Below are 27,806 nucleotides of genomic sequence, written 5' to 3' on the forward strand. Positions count from 1 at the left end.
CAGACACTTCCTCCAGGACTAGCTCAGCTCTCTGTATGGGAGATAGCAGAGCTGACTCGAAGTTCAGAGGTCTTCTTTTAGAGAACCACAGCAACCAGGATACTTGAACCCAATGGGTTAACCAAGGACAGCTTTGCCTTTAGATCTGTGTTATCAGGATTCCATGGGCTTAAAACCACACCCTACTCCACTTTCACAGAGCACTCTGCAACAGTAAACTCCTAAAGGTGAGCTTTATAATCGGCAATATTAGTCAAAGGCACCTTTTCTTTTCAGTTATCACCAACTCATAAGATTTACCACCCCAGGCATGTACAAACATCACTGAAAACCCCGCAGGCTTTGTCTGTGTTGCTAGTTATACCAGAATGTCTTTTGAATACCAACAATGCTAACTAATGCCTGTTTCTTAGGCACAATTGGAGCTCTGGCATTCAACTCAAAGAAAATCCTTTGTAAAACAAGACTTCTCATAAATGTCAATTGGTTACCGCCATGGCTACAAACTGTCTTGCTACAAGATATCTCTCTGGTAACTAATGGCATGCAAAATATTGTTCTACATTGGTTATGTTGCTTGATGAGTGATATGTGCTCTATAAACCCTGTTTGTATTTAAATGGTTTTCAACTCAGCTGTAAAGATGTGCTCTAGGCCTGCCATTTAAGGCCGCAGACAAGAAGGAAATTTGTGTGTCCATAGCACTTCTTCCCCATAGATCTCAGAGTGCCTTATGTAGTATTCCTGAGCAAGCAGGGACTCTCAGGTTTTAGCAAAAGGCTTTCATTTAACTGTTCCATCAGCAACTTAATGGAGGAGATTGGATTCAATGTCTTACTTGGAGAACTCCAAAATAGTCTGTCTCCATGTCTCTCTCTAGCCTATTTCCCGTCTGATACCTGCAGGGTCCACAAGTTGGGGCTATGCCACATCTAAAAAAGGTGGAGAAGCATCTTTATCCCAGTTTTACCGGTTCAATTAATTGAGGCAGAAAACAGGTAAGGGACTTGCTCAGGGCCACATCTTGAAGCAGTGGCAGAGAGGGAAACACAATCCGATTCCCCTGACTCTCAGTGCTGTGTAGAATCTACTAGATCACAGCAGCACTTTTTAAAATGAGAGGGGTTTTTTGTTTTTTAAATGTGCAGATATTTTTGGTTTTGCACTATCATAGATCAAAAAAGGCTCAGTTTTCAACTGGAACTTTATAGCTTCCTGCTCCTTAATTTTGTAACCTCCTAGTAGGTTTTGGTTTAGGTTTAGGTTTTTCCTAACGCAAACAGATGGTATCCTGGAATTCAAAAATAAGTTAAAGATACTGTGCATGACACAGAATCTCAATTAGGTGCAAAGTGTGCGTATTTTGATCACTTGCAGAGATGGGAAAAATGTAGGAAAAGTTAATGTCTCTTTGGGTTTTGCAATATTGCTTATCACCAGAGCATCTGAGTAGCTGTCATGTTAGACTGGTAATTGCAAAGTACCTAGCAGACTTCAAGGGATATGTAATAGTTTATATATAGTAGGATCACATAGTATATATATCAGGGTGGATTGATTTTAAATGAAGGCAATACAAATCACAACTTTAATCATGATTTAAATTACCTCATGAAAAGCCACCATTTAGCTAATTGATTTTAATCAAGTTTTCCTTTTGCACTTCAGTTCTTTTCTAAAGAAAGGTGCATTCTCATTGGTTGATATAATCATTAAACTTGTTAATTTACAACAAAATAGAGCATTTACACTAGATTTGGCACACCATTTTGCTACCTAGGAAGTATACTATAACTATATTCATTTATATAAGCAACTATGTAGCTTAATATTCTCAGATGTTTATTAAGTGTCCATTTTTAGTATGTTAGAAAATGATGAATGATATATTGCTTATTTACTAGATAATCAACTTTTTGCTCCTGCTTTGTGTCAAACTACTGCATTAAGGTGGTACCTGGAATTTAACTGAACACACAAAACAGCATATAAAATTTATTTTTATTAAAGAAAACAACCTAAAGTGTTTTGGATATATAAACTTTTCTTATGAAAACATGTTTCACATTACAACTAAATGATTTATTAAAAAGAGGGATTAACTGTAGTCAGTGAATTACACTGATTATTTCAGGTCAGCCTGGGAAAATTTTCAAATATGCCTAAGTGAAAGTGGCTGGAGCTTAACTTCCTATTTGCCTAAGTCTCTTGAAAATGAGACCGTCTCCTAAGTTACTTAGGCTGACCTACTGCGCAGTATTTATAAAGCTTGACCTCAAAAGTTAGATGATTTCTCCCTTGATTCTTTCTTTATATAGAAAAAGCAGATTTTAACTCAAAGTGTTTGATAGAGGCTCCTGAATTCAGCATCTTTAGATTTTAAATATAAACCTGTTTAAAATTAAAAGAAAAAATATATAATTTAAATAAAACAAAAAAAAATCCGATTTAAATAAAAAAATCTGATTTATTTTGATTTAGTCAAAAAAATTCTCAATTTTTATCCACCCTGACATACATGTGAAGAGCACTTCAGGTTCCTTCACAGCTCAGGCACAAGTTTGATAGTGTCAGTAGATTCCTATGCTTCATATTGTTTCTGAGATTGGAATCACAATGTAATGAACTGGCTAATGGGCATGGGCACTGCTGCCCTCTACTGGGCAGAACCAGAACTTTTTAGCGGACTGCCATACGCCTTTTACTGTGATTGCAAATGGAGATTTTCCTTGAGCTCATAAGGAAAGGAGGATTTGGAGCAGAAGGAGCTGAGTTCTAGTCCTGCTGTTGTCTTGAAATTCAGGGTGGCTGAGATGTGCAGTACTGTGAAGTTGCTACATGCCCAGAGATTTCTTACAGACTTTTCCCTAAGATCAGGATCCCAGGCTAAGTGTATGATGTGGTTTTTCTTTCCTCTGAAGCAACAGGTACGGACCAGTGAAAAAGGCAGGACTACCAGACTAGTTATGAGCTAAGACATTATGGCAATGCCCATATTCCTGCTTGTTTCCAATTCCACGAGGACACCTGCTCACAGTGAAAGCTATTTTCCAGCAACAAAGTAAAACAAGCTCTATTAGTGTGTTGGAGTGAGAAGCAGGAGCGTTTCATGGCACCGCAAGAGAGAACTGATCCAGCACATTCTGGCTGCACTGAGGCTGCTGCGTCTGACTCTCTGCAAAGTTGCAATTCCACAGTGTCTGCTCCATTGGGCCGGTGCCTCCATGGCCTCTCAGGAGATGAACCAAGGAGCAGCTTTGGATTGTCACATAACAAGAGAAGAGAAATCAATGGCAATGTTCAACAGATGGAACCAGGGAGCAGGAGGTCACTAACCATTAACAATTGCTCAGCAGCAGAGGCGTTTGATGGGGGAGCCTGCAAAGAGTGGCACAAGGTCTTTAAACTCCATCAATAAGATCTTGCTACTACGAGAGGGGCACAGGGGAGCTCAAAGCAGAAAGGGAGGGTGGGGACTTACTTTCCCTCAGCTACTAAAAGCATTTGGAGTATTCCAAGGGGGGAAGGGGAAGAAGATTAAGAAAGGGAGGATTATGGGTATAAGACAAGTATGCTTGACGGTGAAGAGCATAAGAGATCGTTCATGAACAGGGATCCTAGAAATCCATTTGCCACGGAAAAACACAGAATTTGCATTTTTAGAGAGAATCTTTAGTTTTTACATTTTGTGAAAAAATAAAAACATATACAGTAGAACCCCATTTATCCGAGCTTCCGTAATCCGGGCTCTCTGGATTAACCAAACCGGGGCTGACAGCCCAAGCCCTGGGCAGCAGGGCTTGGGCTTCAGCTGAATTGCAATTCTATTAATTTTATTTTATTATAATGATTGATGGCACTGACAGGCTTCGAATGTGCTTAAAACATTATGTTCAACTGATACCTATATATATTGTGGCTAGGGAAACTAAAGTTCAGCATTTCATTTTAATCACGGAAAAACACAGATTCTTATGTTTTTTATCAGAGAATTTTGGGGTTTTTTATCATGGAAAACTAGGATCCCTGTTCATGAATACTTCAAAGCTGGACTTTGTTCTGAGCTGGGCAGGAAATTATGCACCGGAGTGTCATTGTAATACTGTAGGATTTATTACTTTCACACTCAGCTCAAGAGTTGTACCGGCTGCTTGCTAGGGAGAGCATCTGTTTGGATTTCATTAATTTGTGGCAGGGCTTTAGGCTCAGATCCTTCAAGATATTTAGGCTTCTAACTTCCAATGGAGCCTAAATACTTGGAAGATCTGGGTTTTTAGTGCCTATGTATTAGCAAGAATGTTGTAAGCAAGGCCTGAGAAGTAATTCTTCCACTCTACTCAGCACTGATAAGACCTCAGCTGGAATACGGTGTCAAGTTCTGGGCACCACATTTCAGGAAAGATGCGGACAAATTGGAGAAAGAGCAGAGGAGAGCAACAAAAATTATTAAAGGTCTAGAAAACATGACCTATGAGGGAAAATTGAAAAAAATGGGTTTGTTTAGTCTGGAGAAGAGAAGACTGAGGGGGGGACATGATAACACTCTTCAAGTACATAAAAGGTTGTTAGAAAGAGGAGGGCGATAAATCATTCTGATTAGTCACTGAGGACAGGATGAGAAGTAATGGGCTTAAACTGCAGCAAGTGAGATTTAGGTTGGACACTAGGAAAATCTTCCTGTCAGGGTAGTTAAGCACTGGCACAAATTACCTAGGGAGGTTGTGGAATTTCCATCATTGGAGGTTTTTAAGAACAGGTTTGACAAACACCTGTCAGGGATGGTCTAGATCAGTGGTATATAATCTCTGAGGCAGTGTGGTCTAGCGGGTAAAGCACTAGACTGACACCTAGGTTCAATTCCTGGCTCTACTGCTGGTATGCTAGGTGACCACAGACAAGTTACCTCACCTCTCTGCCTCAGTTTTGCCATTTGTAAAATGGGGATAACTATATACTGACCTCCTTTGCCGAGTGCTTTGAGATCTAGGGATGAAAAGTGCTATGTGAGAACTACGTACACATTTGTTCATCCCAGAGTATTTCATCACAGCAGAAAGTAAATTCCTCTTAAAAGTTACTTGCTGACTCTCTTAGATCTTTGCCTTTTGCATTAAGGAAAGATTTTCTAGCTGCCTTTGTTTGACATCAACATAAAGCTTTAAATCTCATTTGGCGACGGCTGCCCAAATATTTACATAGTGCGTTTCTGAGGAAAGTATTACGTAGAGAGGCTGGCAGTTGTTTTGCACTGTTATGTGAACCATTTTAGCAGCTCACTTCTTTTCCATTCATCTGGACTCTAACGCCAAACACTGGCTCCGAGAGTCTTACAGACTGTCCCCAACATACCCTGGAAACACACCTGAACACTCAGTTAAATTCTGGTCACAGGTCAGCCTGCCAGTAAACTACCAAGAGTGTGCACTGCTCACAGAACTGTTGGAGCCAACACAAATAATGTTCTTTAAAAAAATAAACAGTTGCAAAGTGATCCCTTTTCAGCTGCTCTTCAAAAAAAAAAAAAAAAAAAAATCCTGGTGGTGAAAACTGCCACACTAAATAACTCAAAGGCACAAAATGCAAACACTATCTATAGTGGCATTTCTATAAATATCCCTGGCACATTTCATTAGCAGTTGACTGCAGAAATAAAGAGGATACAGTGTATTCTTCCGTGACTCAAATAAAAAATTATAATTGGAAGCAGAATATTTCCTAAATGCTTGCTGCATGTACAGGAGGTAATTACTGTACTGAATACACAAAAACCTGTCACCGGAGCCTGGTGTTTGGACAGATCCATTGAAGGAAAGAGGAAGGAGAGATTGATTCCTTGATTAAAGGGTTACTATTGGCTTAATATCATGCTCCTGTCTGAAAACTTTTAACTGACTGGTGGTACTGGGACTCCTAAATTGCTAGATCTCGAAGAGATGAGAGAGAAAAAATATTTTGGTTTACTTTGTGCTTTTACCAGCACTTTGGCCCTGATTCAAGAAAACACCTCTGTGACAAGATGGACAGGTGCTCCACACGCCCCAGCGTACAAGGGGTCAGGGCCGCCCAGAGGATTCAGGGGGCCTGCGGTCTTCGGCGGCGGGTCCCAGGGCGGAAGGACCCCCCGCCGCGGGACTTCAGGGCACTTTGGCGGCGGGTCCCGGAGCGGAAGGACCCCCCCGCTGCCGAATTGCCGCCGAAGACCTGGAGCGGAAGAAGCTCCGGGGGCCCGGGCCCCGCGAGAGTTTTCCGGGGCCCCCAGAGTGAGTGAAGGACCCCGCTCCAGGGGCCCCAAAAACTCACGTGGGGGCCCTTGCGGGGCCCGGGGCCTGGGGTAAATTGCCCCACTTGCTCCCCCCCCCCCGGGCAGCCCTGCAAGGGGTTAACCCAGACCCCTGCTTGTCACATGGCGGCCTGGCGTAAGGATACAAAAGTAGAAGGGAAGCGACTACCTTGGGGAACAGTGCGACCTTCCCCTCCCAGCTGGCTAAGAAGCCAGAAAAGTCCCAGGCCTTTGAGGTCTATTGTTCTGAGTGACTTGTTTACTTCTGGAATCCTTTGTTTTTTGACTTATTAAAAGAAAGCCCTGAGAAAAAGGACTGAGAGTTATTCATCTTCCTCAGCCGGTGGGTCGGCCCACTGGCCTACAATTCCTATTAGGGAAAACACGCATGTGTTTAAAATGAGGCACGTGTTTACATGCTTTTCAGAATCAGGGCCTTTGTGCATAGTCATTTTCACTGCTTTGTACAGTCTGTTAGTCAGCCATTTGCCCCTGTTGTTTGTATGGATCTTTCATGTAGCACCAGGGGAGAGAAGAAACATTTTCAAAAGAGAGGAAAAAATGATTGTAGAACTACAAAAATTGGCACAATGGGGAATACTTCTATCACTTGGGGTTTAACGCACTAGGGTTCAAGTTGATGGTGCCTCTGATGTTTGTAAACTGCTCTGAGATCCCCTGATAGAAAGCAATACAGAAATGCAAAGTATTGTTTTCATATTTGTTCTATTATTATAAAATACCTAGGATCTTTGGTAGAAGAGGCTAATGATGATTAGGAACCAGTGACCTAAATAATATTTTAGCAGCAAGTCCTACGGAGTCCCGGTGCCATTCTGGAGTAAGAACACATTAAACCCAGGGGCACTCTGTGGGTTAATCTTCTTTCATTCACAGCTATTCATGCTGTTCTTCTTTACCAAGAATGCTATTCAGCAGTCTGTGCTAGAAGAGGTTAATTTTAAGCCTTGTGGTTCTTCCCTAGGAAGGATGATGATCTTAGTTCTCTAAGCCCCGTCCTCAAGCATTTGCCATCTACTAAAAGTCTTTCTGTAGTAGAACTGACTAGGATCTATGGTACCCCTTTAAAGCAATGGCAGAAATGGGCAGCATCCCCTTTAAAGTTAACAACATCCGAAGAAGTGGGTTGTAGCCCACGAAAGCTTATGCTCTAATAAATTTGTTAGTCTCTAAGGTGCCACAAGTACTCCTGTTCTTTTAACCTTAACTTTGGAGCCCTGGCCATAGATCCATGACAGATATCCCAAATTTAGACATAAAATTAGATATGAGCTCATAAAACAGGACAGTGTTGAATGTTCCTAGTGTCCTCTAAAGCTGAATATAGGTAAATAGTTAGTAGGGAAGGTGCCAGTAGGTGGCACTGAAAAATATGTAGTATTGTTCCTGGTTTTGTAGGCTATATGCAACTTATGTGTAATGCAGATGGCTTCCTTTGTGCAGCTTTTTACATCAGTTCTTAATGGTAAGAAAAAAAACCCACAGTGAGATTGTGTGTTTCATACACTGAGACCATTACATCCCAGACCAGGGGTGTGACCTCATATTGGTGAAGCTCCAATTACAGTCCTAGCCCTTTAAAATTCCTCCTCGCCTGCAGGAAGGGCATGGTGGTGGTGTGGCTATAAACAGGCCTTCAGTGTTATTCAGTGGACTTCACCTGGCAGGGCGGGGCATCCTCTGCACAACAGGAAGTATTTTAAAGGGCCGGGAATGCAGAATATTGCAGACATTTCTGTGAATATCAATGCCAAGAAGATAGCAACAAATAAGAGGGAAGAGAGACCTATAACAAAAACGAGTAAGTGATTAGTTAGGAGGATTGACTTCTTGGGAGGAAAGATTCAAACACAAAATATGTATAGCCTCAGGGGAATAACTTCACTATCTGCAGGATGGGAACAGCAACAAGGGGAGAAATTATTATGGGCTATAAGTGGAGTTAAATAGGAATAACGGGATGAAATTAAACAACGAGCAAATTTAGATCGAATACCAGGAGTGACGTTTCCTCGCCTGAGCGTGCGAGTGTCCTCTGTCCCCAGCACTTCCTCTCTACACCTCGCCTTACGTTTTGAGCAATACTGCCCCAGGAGCTGCTGAGTTCACTGTTTTACCTTGACAGCTGCCAAAAGAACTCTTGGCCTACAGCTGGAGCCTTTTCTTCCCAACGCGGGAAGGTTACCATTTGTGCCTATGTGACTCATGGCGTGTCCCCACAGCAATTGCGAGGCGCGACTGCAGCACACATGGGCATCCCCACGCTAGCTTTGACTGAGCTAGCTCATTAGCAATAGCACCGTAGCCGTGGCAACAGAGTGGCAGGATGAGCTAGCTGCCCAAGTTACAATACGGCCTGGCACCATGGGTTACTCCATGCTGCCTCGGCTACGTTGCTGTGATTTTAGTAACTAGTTGGATCAAAGTTAGCTTGGCGATGCTGTCCCCATTGCAGTGTAGACACACCCGGCGGCTCCCAAGGCACCCACACACTTTTGAAAATCTCCCCCAAGTGATTTTCTGCACAGGTTGTTTCTTCCACAAACACCAAGGAACGTAAAGGCCCAGATTCAACAAAGCATGTGCTTACACCCTTTTGTTTTTGATAGGCCTTGCTGAATCAGGCCCAAGTGAACTTTCTCCGTCTGTCCGTTTACAGTACAAAGCCGAGATTCTCAAATGGGAAGACCTAGCATGCCACGTCTAAAACGCAAACTACTTAGTATTTGACCATGTACACCTCTACCCCGATATAACGCTGTCCTCGGGAGCCAAAAAATCTTACCGCGTTATAGGTGAAACCGCGTTATATCAAACTTGCTTTGATCGGCCGGAGCACGCAGCCCCGCCCCCCCAGAGCACTGCTTTACCACATTATATCCGAATTCGTGTTATATCGGGTCGCGTTATATCGGGGTAGAGGTGTAGTTAGAATGGATTCTTAGTCTGACACTGTACTTGAAGCCAATCAGCGTACTACCCAACAGACTTCTGGATCGGCTCACCAGTGGTATATGTTTGAGAAACGCTGGCCTCAAGGGCCTACTTTCAACAGTATCCTGAGATAAGGAATTTCTTTCCTGGACATGCCGGTTTCCTCACCAGAATGTTGTTTTATGTCACCGATGGTTTTCCTCTCTGAAAATAATACGTGTCTATATTCTTTTGAAAAACAAAGGAAACCTGGACATTCCACTCCCCTTTCTTCCTTTCACGAATCCGACATTGTTTCAAAGCATCGGGGTATTTTCGAGATTTATGTTTTGCCATTTCAATTATTTCACCCACCCACCCTTCAAACAGACCCTGCCTAGGAAAACAGGTTGTGTGGGCTAACGCATTTTAATAACACCCATTTCCAAACACAAGTATAGCGAGAGTTTAACCCCTTTAAGGCAAGTTAGTGAGCCTAGGTTCCAGGGCTAGGGTGGACCACGAACAGTTGGCATGTTTTTCATCATGACCTATTTTCTTAGTCTGAGACATGGCCAAAGAGTCATTGGTCACAAGGTCAGACGTCTCAAATGCTGCTCAGTTTGCAACATACTCTGCATTTGGGTGGGGACCCTGAAAATGCTTCTTCCTTCCCACCTGCATGGCTCCTTACCATATAGGTTTCCATTCAGCAAGGCAGTTAAGCACATGCTTAACTTTAAGCCCCTGCTCAAGTCCATCTTGCAAAGTTAAGCATGTGCTTAAGTGCTTATCTGGATCAGGGCCTTGCTGCCCGTCCAACCTTTCCTTATGGTTGGATCTGGGAACTGTTTGTTGCTCCTGTCCGACGTCTGTACTTTTAATGTAATTGTTACAAACACCTCAAGATGATAAGAGCTATAGAAATGGAATAAATAATAAATAAATGAATGATCTATCCTGTCAGGACACCTGCTCCACCCTCTGCCAGCTCAGGATTGTTCCCTGCAGTACATTTTCCTAGCGCTTTGTCCAGACTAGGTTAAAATGAGTCAAGTGATGGGGCTTCCATCACTTCCCTTGGGAGACTATTGCACAGGCTAATAGATCTAATAGATCAGTTTCTGCCTAGAGCTGACTGCAACTGCTGCTAATAGAGGGAACCCTGAAGTCACTCAAAAATGTTCTGCTCAGCCGCTTGTGACTCCTGACTGCGAAGTTGACATGTTGTGCGTACCGAACGCCGGGAAGTGGCTTTAGGTGTCTTGGAAGACCCTTGATCAATGTGCCAGCTTAACACAGAAATGTAAAGAGCAAATGCTACCAATGCTCTACTTTCTGCATGCATTGCAAATGGGGGGCGGGAGGGGGGGAAATCTACTAGCCGTGCCAATGGAAATGACATGAATGGACTTGACAGTGGTATACTGTTCTTACTGCATATGTATGGGCTTCATGATGAATTATTATTTGTATGACAGTAGCGCCCAGAGATTGTAATGAGGGAGTGAGGTGCCATTGTGCTAGGCACTGGACAAACATGTAGTAAAGGAGACCTGAAGAACTTACAATTTATGTTAATGACAAGACATAACAGGTGGATGAAAGAAACACACACTTACTTATACTGTAAGCTTCTTGGGACAGGGACTGTCTTGGAGTTCTGTGTTTGTACAGTGCCTAGCAATGGGGTTCCTAGACACCTCAGCAGAACAAGTAAATAGGAAGAAGAAGTAGAAGAAGAAAGAGATGAGGGGTTGGTAGGCACGGAGAATGAGGAGTCTGAGAAAGGAGTATGTTTTTGCATACATTTGCAGAGCATCCAACATTGGGGTGGTTGGCTGATGGAGTTTCGAGCATATCTCTCTGTGTTTTGATACCTTGGACCAGACATCACTCCCTGCCCGCCACTCCCATATTAGTCCCAATTTTTAGTGTGAAAATCCACAGTGACCAAGAGACAGTGTGGTCTAGGGAACAGGACTGGGAGTCAGAGTTCTAACCTCTGTTCCCCCACTGATCTGCCGCATGATCTCAGACGTTATTATTAGTTTGTTATCTGTATCACCATCGAAGCCCTAGTTATTGACCGGGACCTCACTGTGCTGGGGGCTGTACAAACAGAACATGCAGTGCCTGCCCCAAAGAGCTACAGTTTAAGTATAAGACAAGAGACAACAGCTGGATACAGACAGATGGGGAAGCACAAGGAGTCAGCACGCTAGGCAGTGGTCTCACATCACCAGTTGTCAAGTCACTTCACTTCTTTATGGCCCTTCCCACCCTTTTTCTGGCTTGTCTACTTAGACTGTAAGCTCTCTGGGTCAGGACTGTGCCTCACTACACATTTGTACAGTGCCCAGGACAGTGGGCCTGGATCTTGCTTAGGAAATCTAGACACTAATGTAATATAATTCATAATAAATTCTTTTCTCCGAAGGTGTCTGAGTAGCTCTTGACGTCTTCTACGGCTGACTTAATTCTTTTTAACAAATCATCAAAAAAATCAAATCTTTTTGATATCACCAGCCTTTTACCTCATCATGTTTTCCACAAATGTCTCCTAGTATAATTCCTTTGTGGATGTGGACCAGGCAGTAATTTTTACAAGAGAACAAAGCAGCCTAATGAGAAAACGTTTGCAGGAAGTTTGGCTTAATTATACAGGAGAACAGGACAATTTCTTTGTGGTTGAAACTAATGTGATCTGCAGGAAAAAAAAAATCAATGTGGGTTCCTAGGAGATTGACTAAACTGACCCAGATGCTGGAAGCAACAGAATGTGTGAGTTATTCTTGAAGGGCAAATCGGGACTTAATTCTTAAAATACCCATTTCAGTACTGTCTGTTGTATCTATTGTACTGCTACACATTCACTCATTTAGGTGGTGTAGTTGCTTTTATTAGCTGAGTAGGCTGTTTGGGGTTATTCACAACACAGGCTTTCAGTAACTGTACCATATATTTAATTTACAGGGCCAGACCTTCAGCTAGCATAAGTGGATGCTGCTTCATAGAAGTCAATGTATCTACACCAGATGATGCTATGCACCATAGCCCTGAAACTTGTATCAAACTGTATTACAAGAAGAGCAGCCGTGTTAGTCTGTATCCGCAAAAAGAACAGGAGTACTTGTGGCACCTTAGAGACTAACAAATTTATTAGAGCATAAGCTTTCGTGGGCTACAACCCACTTCTTCGGATGCATATCAATATGCATCCGAAGAAGTGGGTTGTAGCCCACGAAAGCTTATGCTCTAATAAATTTGTTAGTCTCTAAGGTGCCACAAGTACTCCTGTTCTTATTACAAGAAGGACAGGGAAGCATGCAGAGTGTATTGGACTTAAGGATGCGGGACTTACTGTCAAAGTCCTACATGCTTTATTAGAGACAGGGCCAAGCTGCAAACTTTGGCTACAGATTGGAATTTCTACCTGGAAAGATATTGGAACAAATGATTAAACAATCAATTTGTAAGCACCTGGAGGATAATAGGTTTATAAGGAATAGCCGGCATAGGTTTGTCAAGAATAAATCATGCCAAACCAAACTACCAGTAATTTCCTTTTTACACAGGGTTACTGGCCTAGTGGATAGTTGGGAAGCAGGAGACGTGATCTATCTTGATTTTAGTAAGGTTTTTGTCACAGGCCCACTTGACATTCTCATAAGCAAACTAGGGAGCTGTGGTCTAGATGAAATTACTATAAGGTAAGTGCACAACTTGTTGAAAGACCATCCTCAAAGAGTAGTTAGCAGTGGTTCACTATCAAACTGGGAGGGTGTATCTAGTAGGGTCGTGCAGGGATCAATCCTGGGTCCAGTACTATTCCATATTTTCATTAATGACTTGGATAATGGAGTGAAGAGTATGCTTATAAAATTTGCAGATGACACCAAACTGGGAGGAGTTGCAAGCATTTTGGAGGACAGGATTAGAATCAAAATGACCATGACAAACTAGAGAATTAGTCTGCATTCAACAAGTTGAAATTCAATAAAGACAAGTGCAAGGTACTACACTTAGGAAGGAAAAATCAAATGCACATCTACAAAATGGAGAATAACTGGCTAGGTGGTGGCACTGCAGAAAAGGATTTGGAGATTATAGTAGATCACAAATTGAATATGAGTGAACAATGTGATGTAGTCGCAAAAAAAGGCAACTATTATTGTGGTGTGTTTTAACAGGAATGTTTTATGGAAGACCAGGGAGGTAATTTTCCGGCTCTACTCGGCACTGCTGAGGCCTCAGCTGGAGTACTGTGACCAATTCTGGTCACCACTCTTTAAGAACTTGAATACCTGTTCTGTTCATTCCCTCTGAAGAACCTGGCATTGGTCACTTTTGAAAGACAGGATTCTGGGCTAGATGGACCTTTGATCTGACCCAGTATGGCCATTCTAATGTTCTTATGTAAGAAAGATGTGAACAAATTGGAGAGAGTCCAGGGGAGAGCAACAAAAATAAGAAAAGGTTAGAAAACCTGACCTACAAGGAAAGGTTTAAAAAACTGGACATGTTTAGTCTTGTGAAAAGAAGACTGAGGGGGGACCTGATAACAGTCTTCAAATATATTAGGGGCTGTTATACAGAGGTCTTACTGTGATCAATTGTTCTCCAGGTCCACTGAAGGTAGAACAAGAAGTAATGGGCTTAATCTTCAGCAAGAGAGATTTAGGTTAGATATTAGGGAAAGCTTTCAAACAATAAAGGTAGTTAAGCCCTGGAATAGGCTTCCAAAGGAGGTTGTGGAATCCCAGTCACTGGAGGTTTTTAAGAACAGGTTGGACAAACACCTGTCAGGGTTGGTCTAGGTTCAGTTGATCCTGCCTCAGCACAGGGGGCTGGACTAGGTGACCTCCTGAGGTCCCTTCCAGCTCTGTATTACACGGTTCAATGCAGTTTTGGTCTGGGCCTGTCTCCGTACTGTGGGCTGGACTGTGCCACTCAGGCTCAGCTCTGAGCTGGGATGGGGACAGAGCTGCCCCGCCCCAGTGGGAGTTCCTGGGACGCATTATCACTTTTCTATGGGCACAATACTTCCCTGAGGGGAGGGTGCAGGACGTGCTGCCCCTCTGCATACACACAACGCTACTGGCTGGGGAGTGCAGGCTGTGAGGTGTGGTCCTGCCTTCTCCCCACTCTCCCTTTGTGAGGGCCAGCTCCCACAGATGCGCTAGTCCTGAGCAGCCTTTGCGTAGAAGCCAGTGGCGTAGCTAGAAGTGGACATTTGGGTGGGCCCCGACTTTAGGGTGGACGGGCAATGACAGACTGTGCTGCCCACTGGCCATGCCGGCTGGCTGTGCAGCCAGGCCGGGGCAGGGACTGCTGGTCCCCTCGGCTGTGCCCTGACTCTGCAGCAGGGGAAGAGAGGGAGCCGTTGCCTCATTGCGGGGTCTGGGCTGCTGGCCTTCAGCTGGGGACTTGCGTCTCCTGAGGGCTGTACGGCCCCTGTGCCAGGTCAGCTCCAGCTGCGCTGTGGGGGCATGAACAGGGGCTTGCCTGTGGGCGCAAGTTGGCCCGGACTCTGTACTGAGTTGCCCAGCAAAGTGCATCCTCTCCTGGGAGCTCTGCAGAGAGACCAGCCTCCCTGCTGCCTTCCGCTGTGCAGGGGATGAGCTGTGCGGAGAGCGCCACGGGCCAACGGGCAGCCCCGAAGCACCTGCTCGCTCAGCTTCTCCCCCGACGCCACACGCTCTTCCTAGCCCTGGTGCTCCCAGACACGGGGCTTCACCTGCCGAGGTGGGCATGCGCATGGGCTGGCTCAGAAAATGGCAAGGCAGAGCTGCCAGAGCTGAAGGGCAAGCTCAGGTCCTGGAGTTCAGGTGCCCGAGTGACGCGCCGGGCCGCTGTGGCAGCACTAGATCCCTGCTCAGATTTGGGTGGGCCTGGCTATGTCCCTGATAAGAGCTGCAAGTGTGGCCAGCCCAATAGCAGAGATGCGGAGGGGAAGAGAGTTTGCTGGACACACAGCCGGTACCTCTACAGTCCCTGCTTCCTGCCCCCAGCAATGACAGGATCTTGTACTCGGGATAGCAATCACTTTACCCACCAGTGACATGCACCCACTTCTGGAGCGAACCACAGCGGCTATATAACCGCGCACAGCAACACTACACAAGAGTTTGGGACAGGAAGTGAAGAATACTATACACTGTTTGAAACTGACTAGTTCCTAACTTCTGCCACACCGATCCATTCCGTGCCTAAGCGGGGAGAGGCCCCAGAATCTCTAATGATTAAAGAAAGACCATTTCAAGGCGTTTCCTCCTGTTCTCATGCAGCATGTTTGATGCAGGCCGAACTTTCTAATGCTTCCCAGATGCTTCTGGATGGCCTCCAAATCTCCACGGTCTCGCTCAGGTATACATCTCCCCTCCCCCATCCAATTTCATCTTGCTGCATGAGTCCAAGTGGAAGCCTTCTGTTGCCATGTTACCGTTTCCTAAATGGCTATAGAATTTCCCATGGCGTCTAAACCTCTCCAGAGTTTTTTGTTTTTTTTTAAATCCCAACAACTTTAACATCACAAGACGCTATAGGAGGGGCCTTAGCAATTTGCTTTTCTCCAGCTTGCTTCATCATTGCGCTGTGCGTGCGCGTATATAAACCAGGCACCATATCTTATTACAAATCCCCTAAGACACCCTCGTCCTCGACAGCAAATATTTCATTTGAAAATGAAGGGGTCCAATCTCCCCCTTGATACAAAAGCATACGTGGCAGTTGGGTGCCATGGTGACGGGCACCCTAGAGAAACCCAACATAGAGTTTCAGCGATGCTAATAAGAGTTACCATTCATGTATATATCAAGGGCAAAACAGACCTTTAAAAAACAGTGTGATCTACAGTCTCTCGCTGACGGGAGTAAAGTTTCAGTCACAAATGAATATGGTAAAAACTGGAGCGATTCTCTGTGACATTGCGTAGGGCAGGCGCATGCTGATAATAAAGGGGATGGAGTGGTTGTTTGGTTTGGGGATTTAGGAAGCTTAATTGAAAGTGCTGTTGTGAAGATTTTTGACAACAGGATTTTGTGCTGATTCTGAAAACCATTTGCTTGATACGGCAGTTTTCACAGTAGACTTGTCCTATGCAAATGCTGTCTAACAGCATTAGGGTCAGATGTTTTGCTGCTCTGCAATTGGCAGAACTGTTCCTGACTATACTGGTGCTTTCAGCACAGACGGACAGGATACCGATGATAGTTCAGTGTGTGTGGTATGGCTCTAGCCACGCTGGAACCCATGTGGCTAGGAAACTAAAACAAGAGTGGATTTATTTTGATTGAGAGATTTTGAACTTCTAAGAAGGAAAAATCTAAACACAGAATCAAAGCCTTGCACATTTGCCAGCACAGCATTCATTGTCTAAAAGCACTCACACACTCCTGCAATAATCACATCGCGTAAGGACTTATATGGGACGAAATGGGTTAGCAATTGTTTTGAATCATTTCCAGCGTGTTTTATTTTTACAAATACCGCAGCTCGCCTTCTAGACTAGGTGTGAAGCATTGTAATAGTAATAGTTCGCTTTTATATAAAGTTCTTTGTTTGGTGATTTCAATGAACTTTACAAAATTTGCTTAATTATGTCATACAACACCCCAGTGAAGCAGGTAAAGGACAAAAGGGTCACTTCATCACCAGCACGTAAAAGGTAGCCACCTCTGGGGTGGAACGCAGCAACCAGCATGAGGCAACATTCCACAACAGCAAAGAAGCAAAGAAGAAAGCCATATCCAATCGAAAATTGCAGTGGGAATTTAATGCAGAAAGTGTCTAGTTAGCTGAAATGGAATTTGGAACATTCCTACTCTTATGAAAAGCGCAATGGGCTCTTTAAGCACCAAAAGAGGCCAAGACCCTGGGTTCGGTTCTCTCTTGTGTTTTAAGTTCCTCCAGGGATTTAAACAGGAGCCCCCTGGGAATACACCCATTGTGCAGGGATACTTCATGGAGCTGCTGGAACATCTCTATCACAGCCCTGGAATAGGGGGTGTAATAGGGAAGTGATCATGACCAGAGCACACCATGCTCCAGTGACTCATCTAGTGAACAGCCCTTAGGGGGCTGTTGTAGCCAAAGAAGTAGGTCATCAGGCCCCCAGCTGCCCCATAAGGAGCCAGAGTGCAAAGGCGGCTTGGAACAGAGGAAGAGAGAATCAAACCCCTTGTGTTTGTAGTTCATCAACATGACAGCGTCCCCCCACCCACCACACGGGAGCCTCTATTCAGTACTGAATCAGAGAGAAGAGTTTGGCAATCAGTTATGGTCTCTAGTGGATAGATCTCAATACCAGGAAGCTGGGACACCTAAACTCCACTATAAGGCCACAGAGAATCATTTTTCTTCTTCCATTTTCCCCATCTGTAAAGTGGGTAATACTGATATTCACGGACCTAGCTTGGAAGGGGGCTTGGGAGGACTAAGCAACTAGTGCTCATACTTTGCAAAGTGCACATGCCAAAAGATTGTTATGTACTCAGTCCCCAACACCACTTCCTGCAGCACCAAGGCATTGCCTGGTGGATTGCAATCCACATTTGACCCAGTCCAGCCCTTCTTAGCCCCGGTGAAAGATCACCGGTGTCACCAGGCAACATCTTCAGGAGATGCTGCTGAATACTGAACCCATCTAACTCTTACATTCCTTTCATATAAACCAAGACACTTCCATCATCACCCCATTCCTCATCGACCTTGTTCTCTGTCCTCTCCACGGCTGTCTATCACTGGCCTCTTTTCACATCACATCTTGCTCGGTGCGATAGCCTCCTCCACTGCAGCTCCTGCCACAGCCGTCATTTCCACTGCAATGACTCTCCATCTCATTTCAATGGATCTTTCCTCTCCTGTCTATACTCTGTGGTTTTACTCTCCCTCTGCGGTTATTTAAGCCCCCAAGACTCTCCTGGTATTATACAAATACTAACCAACAGCAATAACCATCATCCTATTTTTCCTCCTCGCTGCGGTCTTTAAGTCTGTAAAATATTTTGGGGTACTGTTCGTATGGAAGATGCTGTACATATAAAGTTGTGCTGTCACGTGTCATATCACCCGTAAAGGCTTGATCCAATGGCCATTGAAATCAATAGCAAGGCTCTCACTAATTTCTATGGATGTTGGATGAGGCCCTATATGATTTGACAGTCAGCTCACAGGATGTAGTAGCTGAAAATTTTCACTCTCCATTAATAAATTCAGAGTGCCTGGAGAGGAGAGCACTAGAAGATGCCTATCAGATCAAGAGTGGGTAATAATTCCTCATTAAACTAGTGATCACTCTTGTACCTAGCTACGTTTTCATAATAGCACAGGTACCACAATCCTAGCATGTGTCTTAAAAAACAACTTTACCTAGAGCACAAGGGTTTATTTTACATTCTCACAGGGCTAAATCCAGCCAGTCTTACTCCTGCTGAGTAGCTGACTCCTCACTTGCAGACTAAGGATCGGGGGAGGTCCCAGATGTCTGGAAAAAGGCTAATGTAGTGCCCATCTTTAAAAAAGGGAAGAAGAGGATCTGGGGAACTACAGGCCAGTCAGCCTCACCTCAGTCCTTGGAAAAATCATGGAGCAGGTCCTCAAGGAATCAATTCTGAAGCACTTAGAGGAGAAGAAAATGATCAGGAACAGTCAGCATGGATTCACCAAGGGCAAGTCATGCCTGACTAACCTAACTGCCTTTTATGATGAGATAACTGGGTCTGTGGATGAGGGGAAAGCAGTGGACGTGTTATTCCTTGACTTTAGCAAAGCTTTTGATACGGTCTCCCACAGTATTCTTGCTAGCAAGTTAAAGAAGTATGGGCTGGATGAATGGACTATAAGGTGGCTAGAAAGCTGGCTAGATCATCGGGCTCAATGGGTAGTGATCAATGGCTCCATGTCTAGTTGCCAGCCGGTATCAAGCGGAGTGCCCCAAGGGTCGGTCCTGGGGCCGGTTTTGTTTAATATCTTCATTAATGATCTGGAGGATGGCATGGATTGCACTCCCGCACTCTCAGCAAGTTTGCAGATGACACTAAACTAGGAGGAGTGGTAGATACGCTGGAAGGTAGAGATAGGATACAGAGGGACCTAGACAAATTAGAGGATTGGGCCAAAAGAAATCTGATGAGGTTCAACAAGGACAAGTGCAGAATCCTGCACTTAGGATGGAAGAATCCCATGCACTGCTACAGACTAGGGACTGAGCAGCTAGGCAGCAGTTCCTAGGCGGTACAGTGGACGAGAAGCTGGGTATGAGTCAACAGTGTGCCCTTGTTGCCAAGAAGGCTAACGGCATTTTGGGCTATATAAGTAGGAGCATTGCCAGCAGATCGAGGGATGTATCAGAACAAGGAGTAATGGTCTCAAGTTGCAGTGGGGGAGGTTTAGGTTGGATATTAGGAAAAACTTTTTCACTAGGAGGGTGGTGAAGCACTGGAATGGGTTACCTAGGAAGGTGGTGGAATCTCCTTCCTTAGAGGTTTTTAAGATCAGGCTTGACAAAGCCCTGGCTGGGATGATTTAGTTGAGGATTGGTCCTGCTTTGAGCAGGGGGTTGGACTAGATGACCTCCTGAGGTCCCTTCCAACCCTGATATTCTATGATACAAACTTATATTGGTATAACTACGTCACCCCAGGCTGTGAACAAAATCCTGGTGTCAATAGTGCTAGGTCGACAGGAGAGCTTCTACCGTCAACATAGCTACCGCGTCTCGGGGAGATGGATAAACTACGCTGATGGAGAAATTCTCCCGTCGATGTAGTAGTGTCTTCACTAAGGTGTGACAGCGGTGCTGCTGCAGCACTGTACATGAAGACAAGCCCCTGGGAACTACTAATAGCAATTTCTACCATTTTCCTCCCCTCCTGATTGATCCCTCACTTTGCAGAAAATACAGTTCCCGTTAGCAGCTCAGGTTGATGTTGATTCCCATGCATTTCAAATACTGTCTCTAATTAAAGGAAGCAACAGCTATTTAGCCACCAACGGCTTCTGCCACAGTGCCCTCCGCACGCTTTGTGCTTAAATAAACTCCATGTTCAAGGGCAGAAAATGATCAGACTTGTCTGCTGCTGAAACTGTACCCCACCAGCGGCTTTTCCTGCTACAGCATAGGGCAATTTACAAGCACTCACCAGTTTGGGTTTATTCCTGCACCAATGAAATCAATGGAAGATTGGAATGGGAGCAGCAGCAGGTCCCCATACGCTGCTGTGCATGGGTTGATTATGCTGTTCCTAAAGGTTACATCCCAAACCAAACTACCATTAAAGGCTGCTTGAAAGAATTGCTTTGCCACCGAACCTTAGTGGTATTAAAAAAAATTACGAATGGACCCCAGATTATTGAGAAAGGACAAACCCCAAATAGTTCTGACATGTTGGGGCCAGCTCCTCAGCTGGTATGAATCAGCATGGCTCTATTGTGTCTCTTTTCTAAAATATTCCTTGCTGCACGTTTTCAGCAGAGGATAAGCTTCTGGTAACTTGTGCCAGAAAGGTTAGAACAAGTAGCTCTGAGCAGCCATCCTGAGCCAAAGCACAATAACATTGCCAGGGTCAGCAGCAAGCAACGGGTTCAAACAGTGTAGAGTCAGCTATTCACACAGCAGCCTTCCTTGTGGGCCCTCTGCCATCCCCAGAACGCGAAAGAGAATCAATCTTCTAGTTTAGCACCATCAAGATCTCTCTGGTGCCAGGGATTCAGTTTTCGGCAGGGAAAACAGCACGGTCACACAAACCAGAGCTCCCAATTCCTTGCACTACACACATCCTCAGGGCTGTTCACAAAATCCGAGTAGTGTGAATCCAGAAGAAGTGAGTTGAAGTCAGTGGAGTTACACTGGTATAAAACTGGGACAAGGGAAAGCCGAATAAGGCTCCGTAGCTTTAGAAAAAGGCATGTGCACTCTAACTATAAGCTCCGTGGTGAGCCATTAAGTGCCACACAGAACAGACAAACATACACAATACTCCCCTTTCCATTTAAAAGATGTCTAAGTGCAGCTATTTTTACTTTGCTCAGGACAATGTTTTAAAGGCTGCGGTTCACATTTCTCCACAACCTGGGTTGTCTCCGAGCAAGTCTTGCTGGATCACTCACGCGCCTGGATGTGTATTACTAAACCAGTGCCAGAGCTATTATTAGAAACAATTGTCTCTCCTGGAAATTTTGCATTAGATGCTCAAAGCTACTTTTCTAATTCTCCCCCAGCAGCAAACAGGTTAACAATGCAGTCGAGAAAACAATCTTACTTGTACCCATTTGCAGTGCATATAGTTATATGCACAGGAGATTAGAAACAGGGCCATTTATTTGCCATTTCTAGACTTCATATGTAGCAACTTTTCTGCTGTAATCTAGGAAGAGGAGCATGCTTGAAGTGAAAATATTTCTGGGGCTTTGCTTTTGCAACCCCCAGCTCTGCATTTAACTTGCTGCAGCCATTTGGAATGTAGAAAGAACAGTCCATCTTAGCAGTCAATGGAAGCATGCATCCAGATTTGTCTGAATTCAAACATCTCCACCTCCCAAAGCCCTGCTCCCCACCCCCAATGAATTCATACTGCCAGCACCTCTGCTTCTTGAACACAACATTGATTCATTTGTAACCCTCCGCAAACACACACATTTCTGTCTCTCCATTTAAAATCAGTGGGGGAGGGGAAGCCCTTGTCTCTTATAGAGAGATTTGTTTTTAATTACACATGATAAGAGATAAAAGATCTATTTTGAGCTGTTCTTCCAACAGCATTTTAAATTTGCAGCACAAGCCCTGGCCCCACCGAAGTCCCTATCTGAAAACAAAGGCACACGTTACCTTTCTTTTTTTCACCTCAGCGGCAGCAGCAGCACTTCAGATTTCAACCAGATTGTCCACCGAAAAAAGCATCCCATTAAATCCAGATTAAGCAGGCCTATGGCCTAACAAGCAGCATCCATTTCCCTGTCCCTCCTCCTCGGTGTGGTTCGCTAGGAGGCAGGCACAGCCCTTTTCTCCTCTTCTCTCCCCTCCCTCTGTGTGTGTGTCTGCAAGGAGTTCCACAATGCTACCACATCCCATCTCCCGGCTAACGGTCTCTCAGATAGACACTGGCGGCGATCCAGAGCGAACCACAGCAATCTCCATCCTCAGCAGCTTAGCAAGAGAGAGTGGGGGAGAAGAAAAAAAACAAAAACCCCAAACCTGCTTGCAACACTGCAAGATTTCACACATGCAGAACATGCCACCAGAAAAGCATGGGAGCAGTTGCAAACCAAGAGCCCTTCTGCGGGATTTGCTTCTAGAGCTTTTCGGATGAATGGCTCACGTGCAGGCAAAAACACACTTTAAATGAAAGGAGGCTGGCTCTGGGTGTGTGTGAGAGGGAGAGAGGGGGGAAGAGAGGTGGGGGGAAGCATCAGCAACTGACGCTGGGTCATGTGAAACATATGAACCCTTCCAAGCAGCGTGCAAGTATATTCATCTGGTGATCTGCGGAGCTCTGCCTTCTAACATCTGGGTTTATGACTAATGCCAAACCTGGGAAGGGAGATGAAAGATAGGCAGTATGGCGGGGGTGTATGTGGATTTCCCTACAATGCCTAACACACTCACACCTTTAAATAATAATCATCATGAGAAGAGGGGTGGTGGGGCGGGGGGGTGGAGAGAAGCAGCCTGGACTTGTTAATCTTTCAATTTCCTTTCCGGCATATGCAGTCACGGCAAAGTTATGTCTTGAATTATGCGAGCAGCAGGAAGGAGCTATGCTGAGTCGGTGAAAATATTCCTAAGGAAAAGGAAGAGGAGCGAACAAATCAAGGAGCACAAGCCCAAAGAAATCCTTCGCTCAGGAAGCCCCGAGCCTGTTGGAAAACCAGCAGCAGCCTGATTCAAAGAAGCAGCAGTGTGGGGCTGTATCCTGTCTCAGGGATTGACTACACATAGTTTTTGTACCACTTTAACTATCCCGGTATAAAAGGTACAAGCTCCCTAGTGTGGCTGCAGTGCTTAGACCAGTCTAGCTATTCCTGTATGGGAAGAGGAATAAACGATAACGGGAAAAGGCACCTTTATGCCAGTATAACTGTGCCCGTACTAGGGGTTGTACCGGTATAACCATACCAGTATAAAATCACACCCCTAAGTGAAACAGTTAAATCAGTGCAGACACTGTACAGACCAGATCTAAGATAGGGTGACCAGGCAACCAGTGAGAAAAATCAGGATGGAGAGGGGGGAGATGAAGGGGATAATAGGGTCCTATATAAGACAAAACCCCAGTATTGGGACGTCTGGTCACCTTAATCTAAGCCAGAGGTGGGCAAACTACGGCCCACGGGCCACATCCGGCCCACAGGACCCTCCTGCCCGGCCCCTGAGCTCCTGCCCCAGGAGGCTAGCACCCAGCCCCTCCCCTGTTGTTCCCCCTCCCCCACAGCCTCAGCTCACTCCGCCGCCGGTGCTATGCTCTGGGCGGCGGGGCTGCGAGCTCCTGGGGCAGCGCAGCTGCAGAGCCGGGGCCTGACCCGGTGCTCTGTGCTGCGCGGGGGCGTGGCAGGCTCCAGCTGGGCGGCACGGCTGCCTGTCCTGGTGCTCTGGGCGGCGTGACTGTAGCACCGCCAGCCACCGGTGCGTCAGGCAGCGTGGTAAGGGGGCACGTAGCGGGGGGGTTGGAGAGAGGGCAGGGGAGTTCGGGGTGGTGGTCAGGGGGTGGAGGTGTGGACAGGGGTCGGGGCAGTCAGAGGGTGGGGAACGGGAGGGTTGATTGGGGGCAGGGGTCCCCAGGGGGCAGTCAGGAAGGAGAGGGGGGGTTGGATGGGGCAGCGGGGGGCAGTCAGGGGCAGGGGTTCCAGGGGCGGACAGGGAGGGTTGGATGGGGCAAGAGTCCTGGGGGGTGTCAGGGGGTGAGAAGCGGGGGGGGGGGGTCAGATAGGGGGCGGGGCTGGGCCACGCCTGGCTGTTTGGGGAGGCACAGCCTCTGCTAACCAGCTCTCCATACAATTTTGGAAACCCGATGCGGCCCTCAGGCCAAAAAGTTTGCCCACCCCTGATCTAAGCACATGTGAAATTTGGTCCAAACCACTACAGTTTACCTGTAGCGTTTGGAGTGATGGCTGTAAAATACTGGAAGCTGTTTTTCCTTTTCTTAGTAAGGGAGTTTCCACATTTGCTTCTCACCATTTCCCTTTGAGGACTGGAGTTTCTCCTGCAAGGTAACTGCTGAGCAGTAGCTGTTGTCGAGCGTTTCACAGCAACTCTAGTGGGAAATGCTTTCCAGAAATAGCACTGTTTTGATGTGAGGAAAATATGAGAATCAGGCTTTTACAGAAATTGTCTATTTATTTTATATTACAGAGGTGCTCCTTGCAGCTCAGGCTGAGTTCAGTTTTGCACCTAGCGCAGGGATTCAATTTTTGTTCAGTAGGAGAAAACAGTGTCTCCTCCCCAGCATGACAGCCCTGGTCCTTTGAATAGTGACTGGGTTTGACCAAAGATTGATTCCTATAGAATCATTCGGATTCCTAAAGTGGGACTAGCCAGGAGAACTTGGTTTTATTCCCACCTCTGCTGGGTGACAGTGGTCAAGTCATTTCACTGCTCTGTGCCTCAGTTTCACCATCTGACCAATGGCAAGAAGAGTGCTGGCCTCCTTTGTAAAGCACCGACAGATCAACGGATGAAAAGTGCTACCTAAGAGTATTATCAGAGATGGCCCATTTTCACGCTCAGAAGATGCAGCTCAGCGTGGCCAGACTGGTCCCTGTTTCCAGGGCTTAGTGGTCTGGGCTTTGTGAAATGGCGTAGAACATCTAGATGCAGCCATGCTCGCCCTGGGGTCTCCAAACCCTGCCCCAATCTCTCCACCTCAGGCTGCTGCTGGCACTGTTTAAATAAGTAGAAAAGTGATTATGCCCTCCGAGCACTAAGGGCCAATGTGGGGAGGAGGTGGGGGAGAGGAGCCGAAAGCTGAGCGTGGGACTGACCTCCCTGCTTTGGACATGGCTCCAGAGGGCAGAGCCCAGAGCAGCAGAGAGAGGGCAGGCAGGCATGCACAGCCTGGCCCCTTAACACTGCAGTGTGTGAGAGAGCCTTTCTGCTTCCTCCCCCATAAACTTCCTAGCCAGGAGACAGGAGGAGGAGGACACTGCAAGAAGGCGGAAAGCCACCCCCAACGAGAGGCAGGAGAAGACAGGCTCTCAGGGGCCAGTTCTTTCCCAGTTCAGCATGTCCCATCTGAAAACTTCTCAGCCAGGTGCTCCAGCGTGCGTTGGATCTGCCCACCCAGGGGAATAGAAGCTGTTGCTGAACTCCCCAGGGAGATGGAACAGTCCCGAAGGAGGCTGCTCCGATCACGCTGTTGAGCAGACTGAGAGAAGCAGCTGCAGTGCTTGTGGAACCAGGCATGCTTGTGTGAAGAGCCAGCGCAGGCAGAGTCTGAGGCGGAGCATCCGCAGGAGCACTGGCCACGCGTGGGCAACAGGAGCGGCATTTTCAGGAGTGGTCACCTCCCGTTTTATAAGCAGTGCAGCACCTGACCTGCTGGTGCCAACCTGCTTTCTTGCTAGGCGAGATGGACCTAAATGGTGATGCCGATTAATACAGCACAGTGGTTCTCAAACTTCACTGCACTTCTAACAACAAAAATTACTACATGACCCTGGGTGGGGGAAGGAGGGGCAGAGCCCGATCCCCGCTGCCCCGGGCTAAAGCACTCAAGCTTCGGCTTCAGCCATGGATCCCAGTGAGTCTAATACTGGATCTGGCGACCCCATTAAAATGGGGTCGCGACCCACTTTGGGGTCTCGACCCAGAGTTTGAGAACCACTGATACAGCGTATAGCCCTGCTTTTTGTTTATGGGGCAACAGCACAAACGCCAGCTGATTTGGTCCCGTGTGCAAATAGCTTTGGAAATGGATCTTCCTCATTTTATAGTATTGTCTCCAAATTTAGATGAAGCTGGACCAGAACTTTCAACTCATCCTTTCAGGGACGGGTCAGATTCAGACCCGTCCTCCCAGAGTTTTCACCCGGGTTGGATGAAAGGGAAGGTCCTATTTTCTGGATTTTCATTGGCTGCAGCCCAAAATGGCCGAAATCTCACTAGAAAGCTGATCTCAAGAGATTTTTGGTATTTGTGGTAGAGGGGAACAGAAACACAGGTGCTGGAAGTAGGGGTGCTGCTGCACCCCCTGGCTTGAAGTTGTTTCAATCATATGCAGGGTTTACAGTTTGGTTCAATGGCTCTCCTCACCCCCACTATACAAACTGTTCCACCGCCCCGACCGGAAATCTTGCCAGAATAGCTCAGGACCTGAACCTCAGCCCTCACTGGCCTTGAATCTGAATGCCATGCTAAATCTAGTCGAGCGCAGAATGGTAACACAGCATCCCCAGCCCCTCTCTCCTCAAAAATCAGTGGTAAGGAAAGGTAAATCCGTCTCACGACATCACTCACCATGCAAATGTCTGCTCAGGCTTGTTCCAGCACAGGAACGTGCCAGGCCAATGGACTTCGCCCTCAATTAGGCAGCTACTTCAATTAGAAAAGCCCCAAAGTAATATCCCTCACCCATCTCCCTGCATCTCAAACCAGCCTTTGACTGAAAGCCATCCTCTCCTGACACAGCCACCCTCCACGTACATACGGAACCACACCCTGGCGGTGCATTATTCTGTTCACAGTGGGAAGGCACGGCTTTTGTGTTAAAGAAACGGCAAGAGACAGTGGAAGCCTCTAATTGAAAAATGATTCACTTCATGTACAGTAACAAAGCTTCACTGGAAGGTGCGGTTCAGTCAGCCCGGAAGTGCAATTCGCACATTTCAGTGCAGCGTGAGGGATTTTCATTATCCTGGGCTGCAAATGCCAACTGACAATGGCCCAAATCCTCTCCCCTCTGCACAGGGCCCCAAGTAAACGGGCTGGGCACTGGCCAGGCATCAAGATGGGAAAGGATCTTTCCCCCTGGCCCACACCAGAAGCGCTTATCGCTAACGCAAGGCCATTTATCTAGCTTAGGTACTTACATGGCCCCCATCTCCGCAGTATCTGAGCACCTCCCAGACATTAATATCTCGATCCCCACACCGCCTCTCTGTGGTAGGACAGTGCTATTACTGCCATTCTACGGGTGGGGAACTAAGGCAGGGAGAGACCAAGTGACTTGCCCAAGGAAGTCTGAGGCAGAGCAAGAAATTGAACCCAGGTCTCCTGAAACCCAGGCTAACAGAATAACCACTGGAGCATCCTTCTTCTCTGCAGGTGTAACGGCTAGCTAGTGCATCCACGTAGATGTGAATCTACTGGCCATGTCACTGCTACAACCTCAGCCCACCCTCTCCTTGCAGACATAATACCCTCCCACAATCTGCTAAAGCCCAAACGCGGAGGAAGGTCGCCTAAAAGAGGGCCACAGCAAACACGAATGCAGGAAGCTTTAGAATCATAGAATATCAGGGTTGGAAGGGACCTCAGGAGGTCATCTAGTCCAACCCCCTGCCCAAAGCAGGACCAATTCCCAACTAAATCATCCCAGCCAGGGCTTTGTCAAGCCTGACCTTAAAAACCTCTAAGGAAGGAGATTCCACCACCTCC

At 46.2% G+C, this 27,806-nt stretch overlaps 1 protein-coding gene across 2 annotated transcripts in view; it reads right to left on the reverse strand.

Moving 5' to 3' along the window:
* The window catches only part of FRMD4A (FERM domain containing 4A), a 266,873-nt gene that overhangs the window by 183,683 nt on the left and 55,384 nt on the right, over nucleotides 1-27,806 (reverse strand). The window contains exon 1 of one of the 2 annotated variants that reach the window (XM_026648648.2): nucleotides 22,044-22,300. The exons of the other annotated variant lie outside the window; for it this stretch is intronic. The gene's annotated coding sequence lies outside the window, so the exon portion shown is untranslated. Of the gene's footprint in view, nucleotides 1-22,043; nucleotides 22,301-27,806 lie in introns of those variants that run through there. 2 annotated transcript variants of the gene reach the window in all.

The sequence above is a fragment of the Terrapene carolina genome, unplaced genomic scaffold (assembly GCF_002925995.2).
Source record: "Terrapene carolina triunguis isolate 2854851 unplaced genomic scaffold, T_m_triunguis-2.0 Scaffold68, whole genome shotgun sequence".
NCBI lineage: Eukaryota > Metazoa > Chordata > Testudines > Emydidae > Terrapene > Terrapene triunguis.